The sequence below is a fragment of the Anoplophora glabripennis genome, unplaced genomic scaffold (genome assembly GCF_000390285.2).
Source record: "Anoplophora glabripennis isolate ALB-LARVAE unplaced genomic scaffold, Agla_2.0 scaffold16, whole genome shotgun sequence".
Classification (NCBI taxonomy): Eukaryota; Metazoa; Arthropoda; class Insecta; order Coleoptera; family Cerambycidae; genus Anoplophora; species Anoplophora glabripennis.
Window position 1 is genome coordinate 1,548,510 of NW_019416253.1, and position 17,212 is coordinate 1,565,721.

At 32.6% G+C, this 17,212-nt stretch overlaps 1 protein-coding gene across 9 annotated transcripts in view; it reads left to right on the forward strand.

The window, feature by feature from the left end:
• The window catches only part of LOC108914086 (rho GTPase-activating protein 21), a 311,849-nt gene that overhangs the window by 123,013 nt on the left and 171,624 nt on the right, over positions 1 to 17,212 (forward strand). Inside the window, exon 1 of one of the 9 annotated variants that reach the window (XM_018719819.1) lies at positions 14,844 to 14,965. The exons of the other annotated variants lie outside the window; for them this stretch is intronic. The gene's annotated coding sequence lies outside the window, so the exon portion shown is untranslated. Of the gene's footprint in view, positions 1 to 14,843; positions 14,966 to 17,212 lie in introns of those variants that run through there. 9 annotated transcript variants of the gene reach the window in all.

A 17,212-nucleotide genomic window follows, 5' to 3' on the forward strand; every position in this document is an offset into this window, starting at 1 on the left:
TTGCGAAAATTAATTTACCTCCGATCAAACCGGCGAATTCCGGTAAAGTAGCAGGAACATAATAATGAATACCTAATGGTACACCTTATTGACATTATATGTAGGTAAATTTACGGCCGCCATTACCTCAAATGCATTATAATGGCGGAATTACACGGTGTATAATCATTCCGCCTGCTTATTACATGTAATGTATCGGGCATAAATTTCAAACATAAATTGATAATAAATTACGAGACACAAAGCGTGTCCGTGTCCAATAACACGCGTGCGTATATGCCCTATAGACATATCAGAAAGTTTATTGTCGAAAACGGAAAGAGCGCGCCGTTATTTTCGCGCGATGAATTACGATCCAGCTGAATATGACAGTCGACCGGTGTACCTGCTTGCTTTCTCAATTAATGTTTGTAGAAATTTGCGTGCGTGTGGAAAGTACACCGAGTAATTCAAATTTTATGACAAATTCTCGAGACGTTACTGCTGTTTCTGCGGGTTGAAGTACCTACCGGTGTTGGGGTTCCGGATTTTTTCGTGCTAGTATGCGGATGATAGTTGTTTCTCAGATGTATACGGTGCCCAAAAATGCCATAAGCTTCCTAAGGCAGCTATAGAGTACTTTGAATATGGCGTCTTGCATTCAATTTTTTCTAATCGTCTTCAAAAAGTAGGATTGTTCGTAATTTTTTAAACTATGCATATGGAAATCACTGGATTGGGTGTGGTGGTCCATTTGCTTGGCCAGCAAGGTCGCCAGATCTAAATCCGTGCGATTTTTTATCTCTCTTGAAATCGTTAGTGTATTCCGAACTGATTAGCTTTGGTCACGAATTCAAGATGCCTGTAACGAATTGAGGAACAATAGGGAAAATTTTGCAAGAATTCTTCGATGTTTAAATAAAATAAATTTATGTATTGAAACGAATAGCCATCATGTGGATCATTTTTTGTAGTTTTGGTTTGTTTCGCCTTTTTTGTTATTTATTTTGTTGCTATTTTTTTACTGTTAAAATTATCATGCCTTATTTTATTTGTTAAAAAAAATCCGATATATTAAAAACAAAACATATAATTTTGAAACAGTTTGCAACAAAACATTAATAATTGTTGATATAAAAATCTTACAGTTATTATTTTATTGGACTTCCAAAGACAGCTTTTATTTCTTGAAATGATTTTAGTAATATGAAAAATTCAAATGGATTTTTTTCGAAAACGGTGCTTATTAGCGCTAATAAACGAGACCACATAAATGATAGAAAAAAACACAATTTTTTTTCAAATTTGCCGTTAAAAGTATCAAAACGGCGAAGATAAAAAATGTGATTGAAAATGTCCGTTGTGGATAGAGTTTCTGGACGCTCTGTATGGTATGTTCGAATTTTGACTGCCATTACTTAAAGATAAGCATAAATAAACAAACACGTAGTATATTAGATGGGCATAACATTAACTGTTATTAAAATGTGTCGAGTGATAGTGTTAGGGAATTTTTTCACGACTTGGCAACAGTGCGAGTCAAATCACTTGACCTAATTCTAAGACAGTTGATTAGCGCACTCCAGACTTTTTTTTATAGTGACTCACAAAAAATCCAAAGGTAAATTATCATGAAAATTAATAAATTTAGAAAATTTAAAGACAATTGTTTTACATCTTTATTTTTGAGAAGATGAATCGGTAAACCGAGATCAACGGTAAGAAAACAATGCAATTCATATTAATTTGGATTTTATTCAGAGAAAATTGAAAATCTCTTAAAAAATAGCTGTAGGTAAAGAAGGAAAATTCTTGAGGTTTTCTTCATATCGTGCAGTTTGTTTGATATTGCATTAAAAATTATTTTTTTTTAAATAAAATCCAATACCGCATCTACACGGAAAAGTAATTTTCTAGAAAATATTGGCTAAAATAATTATAGCTGCAACAATGAAATGAACACAAAATGTAACATCAGACTGGTTCAAAATTTTTCTTTCAGTTGAACTGAAACACGAAGCTATAATTACATAAAAAAAGAGTTATTTATTAAGCAAATTCAAGTGATGTGGAGAATTTTCTTCAGTGGTCGCTCTATAAGCTGTTAAATATCTTAAATAGTGCCTGATATCTCTATAGTGCAATCAAATTTATTCCAACCTGTATGTATTAAAAATTGAAGCCGGAAAATTTTTTATGCGATTTTAAATAATAAAATATTTCTAATAATTCTTGCTTGTCTGAATACTAAATAAGTACCACCTAAGCATACTGGTCAATCTTTAAATTAGAAGAAATTGACGTTATTTGAATCGGCTAAAATTAAAAAGAATAACTACATCTTCCAAAAACATATGAAGTTTTATTGGCCAAATTCCCATAATTTCATTTATTTTGACGAAATTTAAATTTCCATAAGTATCAAAATAAAATTAGTATTAAAAAATGTCATTATTAATGACGATGCTTTTATTTTTAACTTGACAATTGTTGTCTTGCTTCACATTAAAACGATATCCATCAACTCCGAGTTGCTATACACGCAACCGATTTTTGACACTAACTACTAATAAACTATTATAAACACTATCGCAACGACGATTGTAAAATCGGATTTCAGTATTCGGAGTCGCCACGCGTATTGCGAATGGCGTTTAGTTGTCCAGCTTTGTAATCGTTGAAAATACTACAACTTCAATAATTTTTTTTTATAAGGATTTTACTAAAATTTTTTACGATATTGACTCCACTTCTCATGCCGCATCTATTCCCAATTTTTTTTTTTGGATAAGTCGTGAATCACCCTGTATTTACTTAGAGGGAGATGTTGATAAAAAGGTTTAAGACATCATGATGATCGGAAAATTATGACCAATGTAAAGCCTATACCTTTGCAAACTTTTTTTCTATAAATTCCTTGAAATTGGGAATTTTGGAGAATTTTTTGGTAAAATTACCTTGACTAAATATAAAGTTGTGACTTTTATATCAAATCAAACCAAGAACTTCGCAAATTTGTTGAAATAAACAAACATCCAGTATATTTGAAATTATTTTTAGCTCTTTGACAGCTATATTTTAATAGCTTAAACATAAATTAGAATTAATAGCATGTGCATTGCTTATAGAATTGCTAATTGGTGATGTGGTTTGCATAGTTCCTATTTTTATATCACAAAATAAACATTTATTATTTATTGCTTGCCCCATGACGCATGCCTAATAACTATTTGTCCATCATTTAGACTTTTGCACCTTGTTATTAACTTGCGTTTAATTTGAGGTATTTTGCACGCGTTACTGAGCGCTTTAAATGTATACTGATTATTCAGCTCCCATTGTTAAGTAATGTAGTTTATTGGATCTGGTCCTAATTCAATCCCCATTGTCTTCAATAGCCGACCATTGTAAATAAATTTAACGATAACTCCGCGAAAAGAATAACATATTTTATTCTTTTTACACCTACATTGTAAACACGCCATATACTATCACGTCACATTGGCGTTAATAATATCAGCCCACACTTCTCTGAGGAAATATCGCCTTAATCCAATTTACTGGCGTGCGAGTTGCAGAAGCCTAAATAGAATCAAGTAGAATAGAAGCGTCTCGAGTTAAAAATTGACACATAGACGAAGGCAAGACGCTGATGTAAACGTGAATGATCGCGGTTGCTCCCAAACTTGACAAATCACTCGGCGAGAGGCAAAAATCGGAAACAAATTCATTTGTATTGTTAATAATATACTTTTTCGTTGAAATCCTTGAGTAAAGTCGCAGTTCGTATTGTTTTTCTGGTAATTAATAGTGGAAATAACTACATGCTCATTTGTAATTACTTTTGACAGAAACATTCGTAACTACATTTTATAAAGAACGTGAATGTCTGGTTCTTATTACATGTATTAGTTTTTAAATAACTGTTTAAAAATATGACGTCTGCATAGGAGCATGTTGAGTAAGATGGATGTCGGGACAAATTTTGTTAACTGTCTTTTTTGTAATGTACTTAACTACTTGGCCAGATATGCGTTATTGTGCTTAACATCAAGGCGTATTGCATGTCATAATCAAATGTATTTGTTACAGAGTTGTAGTGTCATGTAGCACTTCGTCTACTTGAATAGAGGGTGTTTTCGAAAGCGCATTTTAATATTACAGCTTATAACTGACGTCAAAATGCGTTAACAAAAAAATACTCTAATAAAAGTTTCATGGTAACATGGATTTGCAATTAATTAGATTTTTGACGGCGGTTTTGTAATTATTAATCATACATTCGTACTACCGCACGGAAATAAATCAATGCTTGCTGTCATTTATAAGTTTTGGTTTGAGTTTTTTTTATCAAAGTAAGTACTTAATATGTTTTAATTAAATACTATATATTTAACTATCTAACACATTTCGTTGAAACAAGAGTAGAAACATACCTGATGATGCGATCTATAGATGGATCTCATCCAGATTGTGGAACCGATGCGTAAAACAATTTTTTATACGACTGCCTTGCAAAAGGGGGTTTTGCGCACGTAAAACACGCTCTGAAAACGGTATTTTGCACACGCCGTGTGCTAAACATTTTGCACACGGTTATGTCATCTTTGCACACGCGTCTCCAGATTGTGATTTTTGTTTGATGTCACCCAAATTATGCAACGTTTCAAGTTGGCTGAGGTTCATAGCAACCGTCACGGCTCCTTTATTTTGTTGATTAGATACCTCAAAAATTTTGGAAGTTTGGGTGTGAAAATGTGTGATTCTGAAGAGATTTTACAGAAAACAAGCGAAATATGTTCGGAACTGCTGCCCACAAAATCCAGAAGCAGGTATGAAGCTGAGTTAAGCCGATTTATGGACTGGCGACTAGCCAAAAATCTCCAAACTTTCTCAGAAAACGCAGTAATGGTGTATTTTGAAGAACTATCTAAGAAATATAAATCTTCGACGTTGTGGACGATTTTTTCCATGCTCAAGTCAACGTTAAGTGCCAATCACAACATAGATCTTGGAAGCTATAAAAAGTTGCAAGCGCTAATCAAACGAAAATCCGAAAACTACGTCCCAAAGAAGTCCCAAATCCTCACAGAAGATGATTTTTGCCGGTTTTTGACGAAAGCATCAGACGACAAATATTTACTTATCAAGGCGGTGGTGGCAGTTGGACTATCTGGGGCATGTCGATGGGAGGAATTATGTTATCTCAAAATAGAAGACACCAAAGATTTCGGCAGTGCTATGCTGATTAAACTGAATAATACAAAAACAAAGGTACCAAGGTGTTTTACAATTACAGGAAACCTTTACACTATCTTAAAAAAGTACTGTGCTCTTCGTCCTCCTAATCTGAAGACAGGCTGTTTTTTTTAAACTATCAGAACGGAAAATGTTCAAGCCAAAACGTTGGCATCAACAAAATTGGAAACATGGCTAGGGAAATCGCCAAGTTTTTGATGCTAGAGAGTGCAGAAAGTTACACGGGACATGGTTTTCGGCGTTCATCGGCCACAATTTTAGTCAATTCTGGCTCAAATCTGCTTGCCCTCAAACGCCAGTACAGTTCCCGTTGGTGACTGTTTGAGAAATAAAATGGAAGTTTCGAAAAAGATAGAGTCTTCAGTGTCTTCTGCTGTCACAGAACCAGATCGTCTACTGGAATACAACAAGAAAACAACGACCGCACGCTGGAAAACTGCACTATAAACACGACACCAAAAATATTCTCTATTACGGAAAACAAGGTGCACAATAATACTGCTTTTCCCAGCGTAACCTTGAAGGAATGTTCAAATGTTACCATAATTATTAAATATTAGTTTCTTTTGTTAATGCGTTAGCAATTTTCTTAATAAAAACGAGTTAAATTAAAAGTTGTATTTAATTTATTTTGTTAATGCGTTGGCAATTTTAGTAATAAAAACGATTTAAATTCAAATTTGATTTTTGTGGTCTATGTTTGCAGTCGTATAAAAAGTATCGTAAAAAGACTCATTTGAAAACCTCTTTGCACACTCGCTCGACTTGTGGACCTCGCCTTCGGCTCGGTCCACCAATATGTCTCGGTCGTGTGCAAAGAGTCGTTTTCAAACATTGTTGTTTATTATACTATTAAGTGTTTCACAATGATACAGTGACATAAATTTTATAATCATTTTTCACTTTTTTTTATGTTAAAGATCCGCTCGCCTGGTGCACGGCAAATTATGACAGCTCTATTTATCACCATAACATTGCTGATAATTTCTTCTGTTGATGAAAGACGTTTATGTTTGTACTAGGTCTTCTATTTATTTACAAGTAAAGGTCAAGTATGCCCAAATTAAATCATTCTTTGAGTCATCTAACATGAATATAGTGTAATTTAAGTCGCATAAGCAAATGTAAATAAATAGTAGTCATGTTAGACATATCCCTGAATTTATAAGAACGTATATTATTGCTAGAACGCTTTTAAGCCAAATCAAACTAACAACTAAAAATAACTTGTAAGATAAAGTAGGCGTGTAATAGGAAACAGTTTAAAGTGAATCATGAATTTCAGCTATTATATTGCTGAATTCAGGACCTTCAATTTAATCTTAAAATATGTCCATATAAACATTTTTAATGGTGATGTCACTTCCATTTAAACCAGAAGTTGGAAACTCGATCGTATCAAGCGATATCCATTTTCGTAATCATTAAAACTGAATGTTAATAATGTTTTTACAGTAGGCATACTTATTCTCTGGAGAATGGAATAAGCAGTGAATTTGCTTGCTCGTACAAGTTTATTTAATTTAGGACTTAGTGTATGAGAGAATATTACGTTCAATCTTAGGCAACCGAGGCTGATTTTCAACAAACAAATATTTATGTTGAAAAAGATAAAATAAAATTCCAAACATGGTTTGTAGCTGTACATACTTCTCAAATATTTTGACAGGCAAATCTGGTATGGACGTTTTGAAAGGTGTTTGCACTTTCTAGGTTACAAAACGAGGAAAAAAACCTCGAGACACATTCGAACCCGTATCAAATATTGTAAATAAAGTTTGGATAATACGTTGGCAAATCTGTACGCTTGGATTTCACTTTGCGGACTTGTTGGACCATGGAGCGCAAAAAACGTTTGAAAATTATGTCAGTCGCTCTTAAGAATTTAAAAATAGACATTGCGGACCGTTCATTTCGCACTTCCTACCACCATTCATGTTACACGTGGGGCGGAACCACGGTCCCTAATTTCGAAACGTGATTTTTGAGGCATTTCTGCGTGACGAATAATTTTACCATAACGTCAAAGCCGATGATGACATCTCGTCAGTGGTAGAGGAAATACAGGTGAAAGTAGTTGTCTCCTTAAACAAACAGCATTATCTGCTCTAATAACGTTACTTTTTATTTAATTGTATGCAATTCCATTCGGTTCGGTTGTTACGGTGAGTTGTAAAAAACGCGACAATGTGGGATGCTATTTTAGAATACAAATACGAAATATCAACTTGAAGCAACGTTATTTTGTACAGTTCAGTGACATTGTGGGGCAATTTTTGTAGCGGGTTTTATGCCAGGAATTTAACAAGCTAATCTTTAGATAATTGTAGTATTTTTTTGCATATTGCGATGTTGTTTATAATTAGAACAGCTCATATATCACCAAATTCAGATGACCCCCACAATTCACCCTGTTTATTTTAAAATTTTACACTTTCCCTAGTATAACCGGTTGCATCTAATGCTTTCAGACGTTTCGCCTGTCTTTACTGTCGTCATCTTCAGTGGTGACTCTACAGAAGATTCTCCGCGACTGAGGATAATAATAATAAATAATAATAATAATAATAAATGTATTTATTCACATTATTTGTACAAAGAAAAAAAATTAATTAAATAGTGTCGGCGTTCAATTCCTCGCTCTTACACGCAACCACATAAAGAAAAGAAAAATAATTACAAAAATTTACAAGGACCATTGGAAATATAAAAATAATATTTCATCAAATTTATAATATATAATTTTTTATTCACTCTTTGTGTGCCTACAGATTATAATAAGATCATAAATACGGGCAAAAATAGTATGATAAACCATAAAAAAGAGAGAGAAAATCTAAAAAACTGGGCAGAGGGACAGAAGTAATTAATTAAAAGACACAAATTATACTATACTTGTGCCTATAAATAAAAATCTATAAATATAAAATATAATATATAAATATAAAATAAATCTATATTTTATAAATCTCTTCGTGATACGAGGAACTGTTTCATCTATCTACGGAACGACAAAATACTTGGTGCTCCTTTTATATTGTTAGGGATTTTGTTAAATATATTCGCAGCGTTATACGAAAAAGAACCTTGAAATTGAGCAAATTTGTGTTCTGGAACCAAGTACAGGTGTCGGTATCGGGTGGAACGGTTGTGTACTTCACTGCCTTTTACTTGTTTATTGCACAGATAAACAGGAGATTTAAATGTTTCAGTTTTATAAACTATACAAGACAAATGTAGTTCATACCTTTCTTTTAAATATAACCATCTGAATTCCAAAAACTTCTGTGTTATGTGATCAAATTTTCTTAAGCCAAAGCAATATCTGATACAACTGTTCTGTATTTTCTGCAGGGTATATTTATCTGATTCTAATAGACAAGGCCAAAAAACACTATCACAGTAATGTAGTAGAGACAAAATTTCATGTTTCATGTCAGTACTAAGTGAATCTTTATGAATATTACGCAGTTTTAATTTCCTATACGATTTTTGCACTAAATAATTTACATGCTTTTGAAATCTTAAATTAACATCCAAATATACTCCAAGGTTTTTGCATTCTTCTTTGGGCTTAATTACTTCATCATTAACAGAAATATGAAAGTCAGGATGCAGGGTTACTAGTTCCCTATTTTTTCCGAATACTAGAAATTCCGTTTTGGCTTCATTCAAAATAAGTTTATGAGCAGTACATAGTCGTGAAAATTTACGCATTCTATATTTATTTTATCAATGGCCATATTAATATTACTATATGGAAATGAATAATACCTGTGTATCATCAGCATACTGGTAAATTTTGCAACTAGATAGGTATGTAGAAAAGTCTGCAGTGTAGACTGAAAATAATAAAGGGCCCAATACACTAACCTCGAGGAACTCCTTTATTTGTGACCCTGAAATCTGAAGATTTACCACAACACAACACCTTTTGACGCCTGTTGCATATATAATTTTTAAAAAATAATTGGGGAATATCTCCAAGACCGAAATATTTAAGTTTTTTAAGCAAAATGTTATGATCCAACATATCAAAGGCCTTGCTTAAATCTAAAACAATCAAGCAAGTACTAGATATATGTCATTTGATCGAAGTATATTGTCTGTGACATCTAAAAGGGCTGTAGTTGTGCTATGATTAGCCTTAAATCCCGATTGATGCAATGGTATAATATGATTTGCAGTAAAATAAGAATTAAGTTGCTCACATACGATTTTCTCTAAAACCTTAGAGTGTAGGTAATAAACTGATGGGTCTAAAATGAGACAGGCTTGTGGGATTTGTGATTTTAGGAACGGGAAATTCTCCATAAGTGAGACATTTATTTATGGATAATGATTCAGAAATTAATATTCTTCATTTTAATTCTTTATTCTACATCGTATTTACTACCACCGATAGTACAAATTCGAAACATTTCGATGTTCTGAGAACTTCTAATGATGAAATATTTCCATCATTGTATTGTATTGTTAACAGATAACTTGTACAATGCACACAAATATTAACCTCTTAATTTGTTGATAAACATTTCCTAAATTGAACCGTGATACGATAATTTGCCGCACGCAAATTACTTGGTATCCAGAGATAAATATTTGTTTTCGCCTGTCACAGCCCATTTGGAGAAAGTATAATCACTCACTCCCATATTTAGGCCCCCAAATAAATCTGATTTGCTTATGACTGTAAACGAAAACGGTTGTCGCAAAAAAATGACTTGAATAGTTAATTAATTACGAAAACAATTTAAAAAGTTAATTAATTAAGTTTAATACGAGCGCAGCAAAAAGGATTGGTTTTATTCCACGTTCTCTTAATAACTTCCTTTTTAATGGTCAGCTCGTAGGTGTAGTCCTAAATTTAGTCTTGACATTGCCATCGCGTTCATTCTTTACCGTTTCGGCTATTGTTAAGGTCGATTTAAATATTTATGAGGCAGATGCTTCTAGTAAAAACAGATTTTCTTGTTTTTTTAATGGCGACCGAAGAAGAACTTGTTTAAGATGCGTCCCAGTTTTGTGGTACTTTAAATATAACTAATTTTTTGCAAATGTTTCGGAATATTAATGGATCAGTGTATTAAAATTATTGTTTCTTTTAAATTAACGTATTTTTCTCCTCACGATGTTACAAACTAATTAATTAAATAAATACTGCATTCATATGCTCACATGACTCAGTAAGCGTTCGATGTTGTTCTGCAGCCGCCGCATTTTGTCTACATTCACCGTAATCAATAGTCTATCCACCAGCTCATGATTACTGTAATTATGCGATAATAAAACGTTAACAATAGCACTTGATTTCTTAAATTTTACCAGACTAGATTAATACCAAAATACAAAAGGTTCTTTTAGATGCGCAACTTGAGACAGTTAAGAAACAACCATTTTTAACGCAATGATTAAATTTAATAATAACAACGCTTTCAGTTACATCACTCAGATCACTTTTGCCGTTTTTTGTTAACGATCACTATTTTTTGCAAAAGAAAAGCGAAAAATTAATCCTTAGGTCATATCGCACCAATGAAATTATATCTTTATCTATGACTATTTAATAATAGACGCATTATAATTGTGATAGTAAGTACATAATGTAACTCATATTACACACCCGTGGAATATGAGTTTCATATTCCACAGGTGTGGAATATGAATTTTTATACGTATCCCTTATAGCTTCTGACCGCGCTACAAAATAGAATCGAGCTTGCTTGAATTATTGTTACTATGGTAACTAATGTAATTGCAAAATAAAACAATTTTGACTTTTGCAGTAATTTTGCAGTTTAATTCTGACAGTGAAAATGAAATTCGATGCACCCCTCCTGAAATTCGTGAAGCCGCGAAATTAGCATCATTGGAATTACTTCCAGAGAAATCAGGAAAAAAATACACAATTGTATATAACAGCTTTATGGACTGGCGACTAAAAATTGGCACAAATTCGTTTTCCGAAGATACTTTGTTGGTATATTTCAAGGAATTGACAAAAAAATGTAAATCGTCTACATTGTGGAGCCATTATTCCATGCTTAAGAGCACACTTAACCTTAAACATAATTTGAATCTTACGCAAAAGTTCGAGTTTATTAAAAAGGCAGTCAGAAGGCTACCAACCCAAGAAATCAAAGGCATTTATTGGAGATGAAAAATACAAATTTATAACTGAAACACCGGATACTAAGTCATAGATAAAGTATAGTATTTGACTCGCGTATAATGGCTATATTACACTCGCCTACGGCTCGTGTAATATAGCCTACATTATACGCTCGTTAAATAATATACTATTATTTTACGGAAGAATTTGTACAAGGCATATGGAACCGAGGTTTTTTCGTTTAAAATATGTTCTGTTCTATATGACCCTATTTAAGTATAGAATGTTACAAAATCATTTTTATAACGAATGGGCCAGTTTAGTGATGCATGTATTGGGATCTCGGAAACTATAAAGGATAGAAACACAGTTAAATGGAGAAGTTTTAAACTGTTTTTCATATGTGTGGATAAAAGTCCGATTATAAGGTGATTGTGGATAAAAATATATATATTTCTAAATAAAACGTGTAGAACAAAGTAAGCACAAAAATAAAATCCTTGATGTTTTGTTTATTCATTGTTACCATTTAAATTTACCCAAATAAAATAATGACTAAAAAAAGCGTTTGTAAAGCATGCGTTTTCTATTATCCTAACCCCACATTTTAAGAATTATTTTCTCAAACTTATAAATAAAAGTAAACAATTTTATATGTAGGACTAGGCAAGTAAATGTTATAAGAATATTTACATGTGGAGTTATATATAAAAAAAGTTAGTATTTTCGTAGATTTCAGTAACTAAAACCTTGATAGTTTGATCGTCTTTTGCACCTGTTTATTCGTTTTACTGCGGCGTCTTTGAAAATACTCAGGTGGCATGACATAACATTCCTATTATTTGATAAGCTTTAGATTATTCAGTTATTAAATGTTTGAAATTATTTGTCTTTGCGGAAAACACTATTTAAAGAATATGGGGCCCTTAGTCCTGCCTTTAGTCAAAACCTAGCCATATTTAAACTAAATATACTTATTCAACCTCAGCTTTAAAAAATTTAAGCCACCATTAATCTCAATTGAAAAATAGATAACAATAATTTACTAACCTATTGACGTAGTCTGTGTTGGGTGCTAGATGCGAGCGTAATGAATTTTAACTGTCCGGGCTGCCCATTTCGAAAGTACACTCTGTTTAACGTTCCTGTTTTTCTTTTGCTAAATACCGGCCGTGTTTAAATTTACGAACAAGATTTACGACGGCCAATTGTCGTCATAGGCTACCTGATTTAATTTTATTGCCCGTTTTGTTTTCCTTGGGCGTCTCTGGAGATATTTATTTAATGGTACGATCGGAATTGCCCCCTTTTAGCTCACAGGAAATAAGTTGTTGCCATTAAAATATAATTGTTTATTATTTGCGTCAGTAAAAATCGACACATGTTGCCCGGTGCGATTTGAGGTCGGGTTTGGAATCTCATTTCGTGTCACGAAAATTGTATTTCCTGTCGTTCGGATTTATTTTTTCATACACCGGAAATATCTTGTTACTCGGGACGATCGATAGACACATACATTAATTTTCTTAATCGTTTAAAATCAAGATAGAAATATATATTTGTTGATGTCTCGTATGTGATATCCACCCGTCTTATTTATTATTTTAATGTTTTTGATATTGAATCCTCTATCATTTTTCTAATTTGGAGTATTAAAAATAGCAAGGCAGGTAAGTATTAAATAAGATAAAAACTTACTAGTCAAACCTACAAAAACTTACTTATTGTCCAAATATTTGCGGTGCAAGAAGCCGATGCTCCTTACTTATTGTGCAGGTTGTTTGTAGATCTGCATGTGTTTTATTTTTTGACATTTCTTAATAAATTCATTTTGACATTATTCGAAATCTTGCAAAGCCGCCTTGGTTGTTTGGATTTTGTCGTTTCTAAAGTGTCTATAAACAAAGCTACATAAAAGTTGCAATTTTGCTGGTTTTTTTATTTATTATTTCTAAATGAGTGATTTTCAAATAGAAAGTGCAGCAAATGCTGCCTGCGAATTTTATTTATTGGAGAAGTTAAAAATGCGACGGACGAACATATAGAAATTTCAAAGAATGGTGCCAGAACGAGAATACCGATGTTTCTGAAATGTCACTGCTAGCATATTCCATGGAGAAGTCAAGAACTTTAAAGTCACCGGAGAGTTTGTGGAGTGAATACTCAATGATTAAGTCAACTATTTTTATAGAGAAGAACGTGGATGTATCAAAATATCCAAAACTAAAATTTCACGCTTTTGTATGCGCTATCAAGCAGGTAGATGTTACAATCAACCAGTCGACAAAAACATCCTTTCTACGATTCCTAATAAGAGTGCACAGTTTTTGAAACTAGAGCATCCTGAAACATATACAGGCCATTCATTCCGAAGAACATCGGCAACGTTACTGGCTAATACAGGAGTTGATGTATTAGCAATTAAAAGACATGGTGGGTGGAAATCGGCCACAATTGCAGAAAGTTATGTTGTTGACAGTTTAAGTAACAAAAATGAAATAGCCAACAGGATTATTTGCAATGACATTTTCAACTCCAGGTTCTAGTAGTACGTCGCATCATGCTGTTTTAATAGTCTATTCTATTTACTATAGTGGGAGCAGATAAACTTTATTTGTTGTATTTAATTCATGTTTTTACCAGACCATTGATTGCTGTCCGAACTTTTCTGATGCAAGAAGCCGATGCTCCTTACTAATTGTCCCTGTTGTTTTCAGATCTGTGTGCGATAAATTGATACGGGGTCAGCCGTTATTGTTTGTTAATTATTTTCTAGATATTAAACTCTTGTAGGCATCCCATACCATTGCAAAACTAAATTAAATATGTGATAAAAATGGCAAGGCAGGCATTAAATGAGACAAAAACTTCTCAACTAAACTAAGATTAAAATTCTTATTTATTACTTGATATTTTTATCTGACCAGTGATTGTTGCTTAAGCTTTTATGGTGCAAGAAGCCGATGCTCCTTACATATTGTGCCGGTGGTTTTTAAATCTGTGTGAGAGATGACTTGGTATAGGATCGGCATTTATTGTTTGGTCAGGTTTTCATTGATTCAATATATGATCTTAATTTCATAAATTGCATCATACAAACTAATTTCAAGTCGTCTATACATTTAGTCAAGATTTTAATATTCGAAACAGGAATCCGATGGACTTTTTAGCTTTGAAAATTGTTTGGAATCTTTAATTTGATCGTATATTTCAGAAACGCTTTCGATTTTAAACGGACTTTACTCTCTATGCAATATTGTTACTCTTTATGCAATATTGTTACAAAGTGCCATGTTGTATGGAAATTTTTAAGATAAAATCACATTCAACTAATCCATATGTATCAAATTAAGATTTAACTGATTAAATAGTTTAATTGTTGCAATACACCTTTATGTCTAATTAGGAAATATTTTAAAATTACTTTCAATACCTAATAAAATATGTACGTATTTCATAATGACAGGTATTCAATCAACCTACTTTTTTTCAGGTGAGTAATCAACTACAAATATCCGTCAACTGGAATAGACCTGGTCGTTTTGAAAAAAATGTTATTTGAAACCTTCTGCAGTAGCCAATATTTACAGATGAGGATTACCATAAAAAGTTATTGTAAGTATTGTACAACATATCGCTAGCTGTTATTTAAAATTACCAACGCGATAAGCAATTTGAAAGCTCCGGACAACATTTCAACGTTACGTCGTAAATATGCATAATTGTTAATCAGTAACAATTCATGCTCATGTGTTTGTTAATTAATTTCACGCGATAAAAAACTGCTTTCTTCCGGACATTCGTATCGCGAATCGTTTTAATTACCGCGAAATAATTATTTCTCTTAAAATGGCTGTTAATATATATATGGGATTTGAAGTATATCGCGATGAAAGTTCACACAATCGCGAGCCGTAGGCGATACAAAAATGCGGTAGCTGCACGAGATACGCGACTATGTGTCTGAAACGGAAAGAGGCTATCATAAGCGTCCCGAGGAGAAACATCTTTCGATTACCATGCAATAAATCTAATATTTATGTTAATTAGTACGACAAATGGTTTATAACACGCAATAATGAATATGTTTTTTTGTTAAACAATAAACTACATCTGCTTATTAAAATAATTATAAGCATATCGATTACGTATAAAACCTGTTGAGTACCGCTGAGGTCTGTAATAATCAAGATTTCAGTAGTAGCGCGATTAATCTTGAAATTTAAAATAGTAGGTAAGTACCTAAAAATTTAATAGTACAAATATTTGATATTGTCCATTAGGTATAACTAAAACATATTGAGTACCGCTGAAGGTCATTACAATCTAGAACTAAATATAATATTTATTTTTAGTACTCAATTGTATGAATATTTTACATTATCTTAATAATAAGTGTGTATAATTTCTGTTAAAAAGTAAAAAAAAAACATTTCTATAAATCACCTTAAATGTATTGGGATATAGTTGAAATATGTTGAGTACGGCTGAAATTAGCTATGTTTTTTCTTACCACAAACAACGAAACATAAAAAAGGCGACGATACGCTATTTGCGGCAACGTTCATTTCTTTTTGTGCAATATGTAAGTCAGAGACGATTCCAGAAGTTCTCAATAAGTTTTAACAAATTTGGTTGTTGTTAATTTTAAACAACGTTTTGTAATTTCAACCATTTATTATTATTAACGCATTCGACACTACCACGTATAACGCGAAGAACTAGCTTTAAAATAGCCACCACAGACTTACAGAGTTCAAGTAATCCTCCTCCTAAGTAATAATCAATACGTGAAACGTATAAGAATTCACATTGACTCATCACGATTTAAACCGAAAAGGCTCGATACACATTCCCTATTACATACCTATGGCTTCCAAAGGATATATGATACAAAGTTATTCGCACATGACTAAGCAAGTGTAGACTTATTTAAATATTTCAATACGATTCTATTGAAGGGCAGTGGAAATATTTTTTAGCAAAATACGTTTAATTTCAGATTGATATTTTAATGCAAATCAAAGATGAAATTAATACCTACAATATGTGTCTATTTTTCTGTCCTTTTGCTGTTACAAACTTTTAAAATTGATCCAAATTTGTGCTATTTTATAATGAGCTGTCTACAAATTTATAGTAGAAAATAGACATATTTATGCCTTTCCTTTTGCTTAACGTTGATGTGATTAATGAATTAATGGACTGGAACTAAATATTTAACAGTCCCTACATCTGCAAAAAATGTATCTGCCCTACTACGAGTATTAAAATCTCCTGTCTTTGTCACTCCTACTTGGGCTCTTGACTTCTTGATCTGCGCATCTCTCTGAGTTTGATCAATCTGTACAATGGCATATTCTTTCATTACCACAACTTACCAGACTAGATATTTTCAGCAACTTAAAAAAGTCAAATTGATTTAAATATATTTATTTCGACATATGTATTTTATGTATGCTTTGATGTACGCCCATGGTGATCTGACTCATTTCAAACGATACAGTAACTCCTTTAACGTGGCATATTTAATTTAGATTACAATAATCTTTAATTAAAGCCTTACATGAAAGTTTGCAGGCGCAGAAAAATCAATCAATCATGATAGAATCGGAGAGAATAGTAGGTACCATTTCAAGTAGTGCAGAGAATGAGAAATGGCTGAAGTTGATTAAAATTCACGAGGAAAAAAAACTACAGTATTTTATTGTCAGTGGAATTGCGAAGTAATGAACGTCTTTTTTACACTGAACCCAATTATGCAAGAACTACGTTTTATTGTCACGTTGCGTTGTGATGAAACTCCCCAATATTAATACTCGCTGAGATCCACTTCCACTTGTAATTCAGCGACCGGTGGTC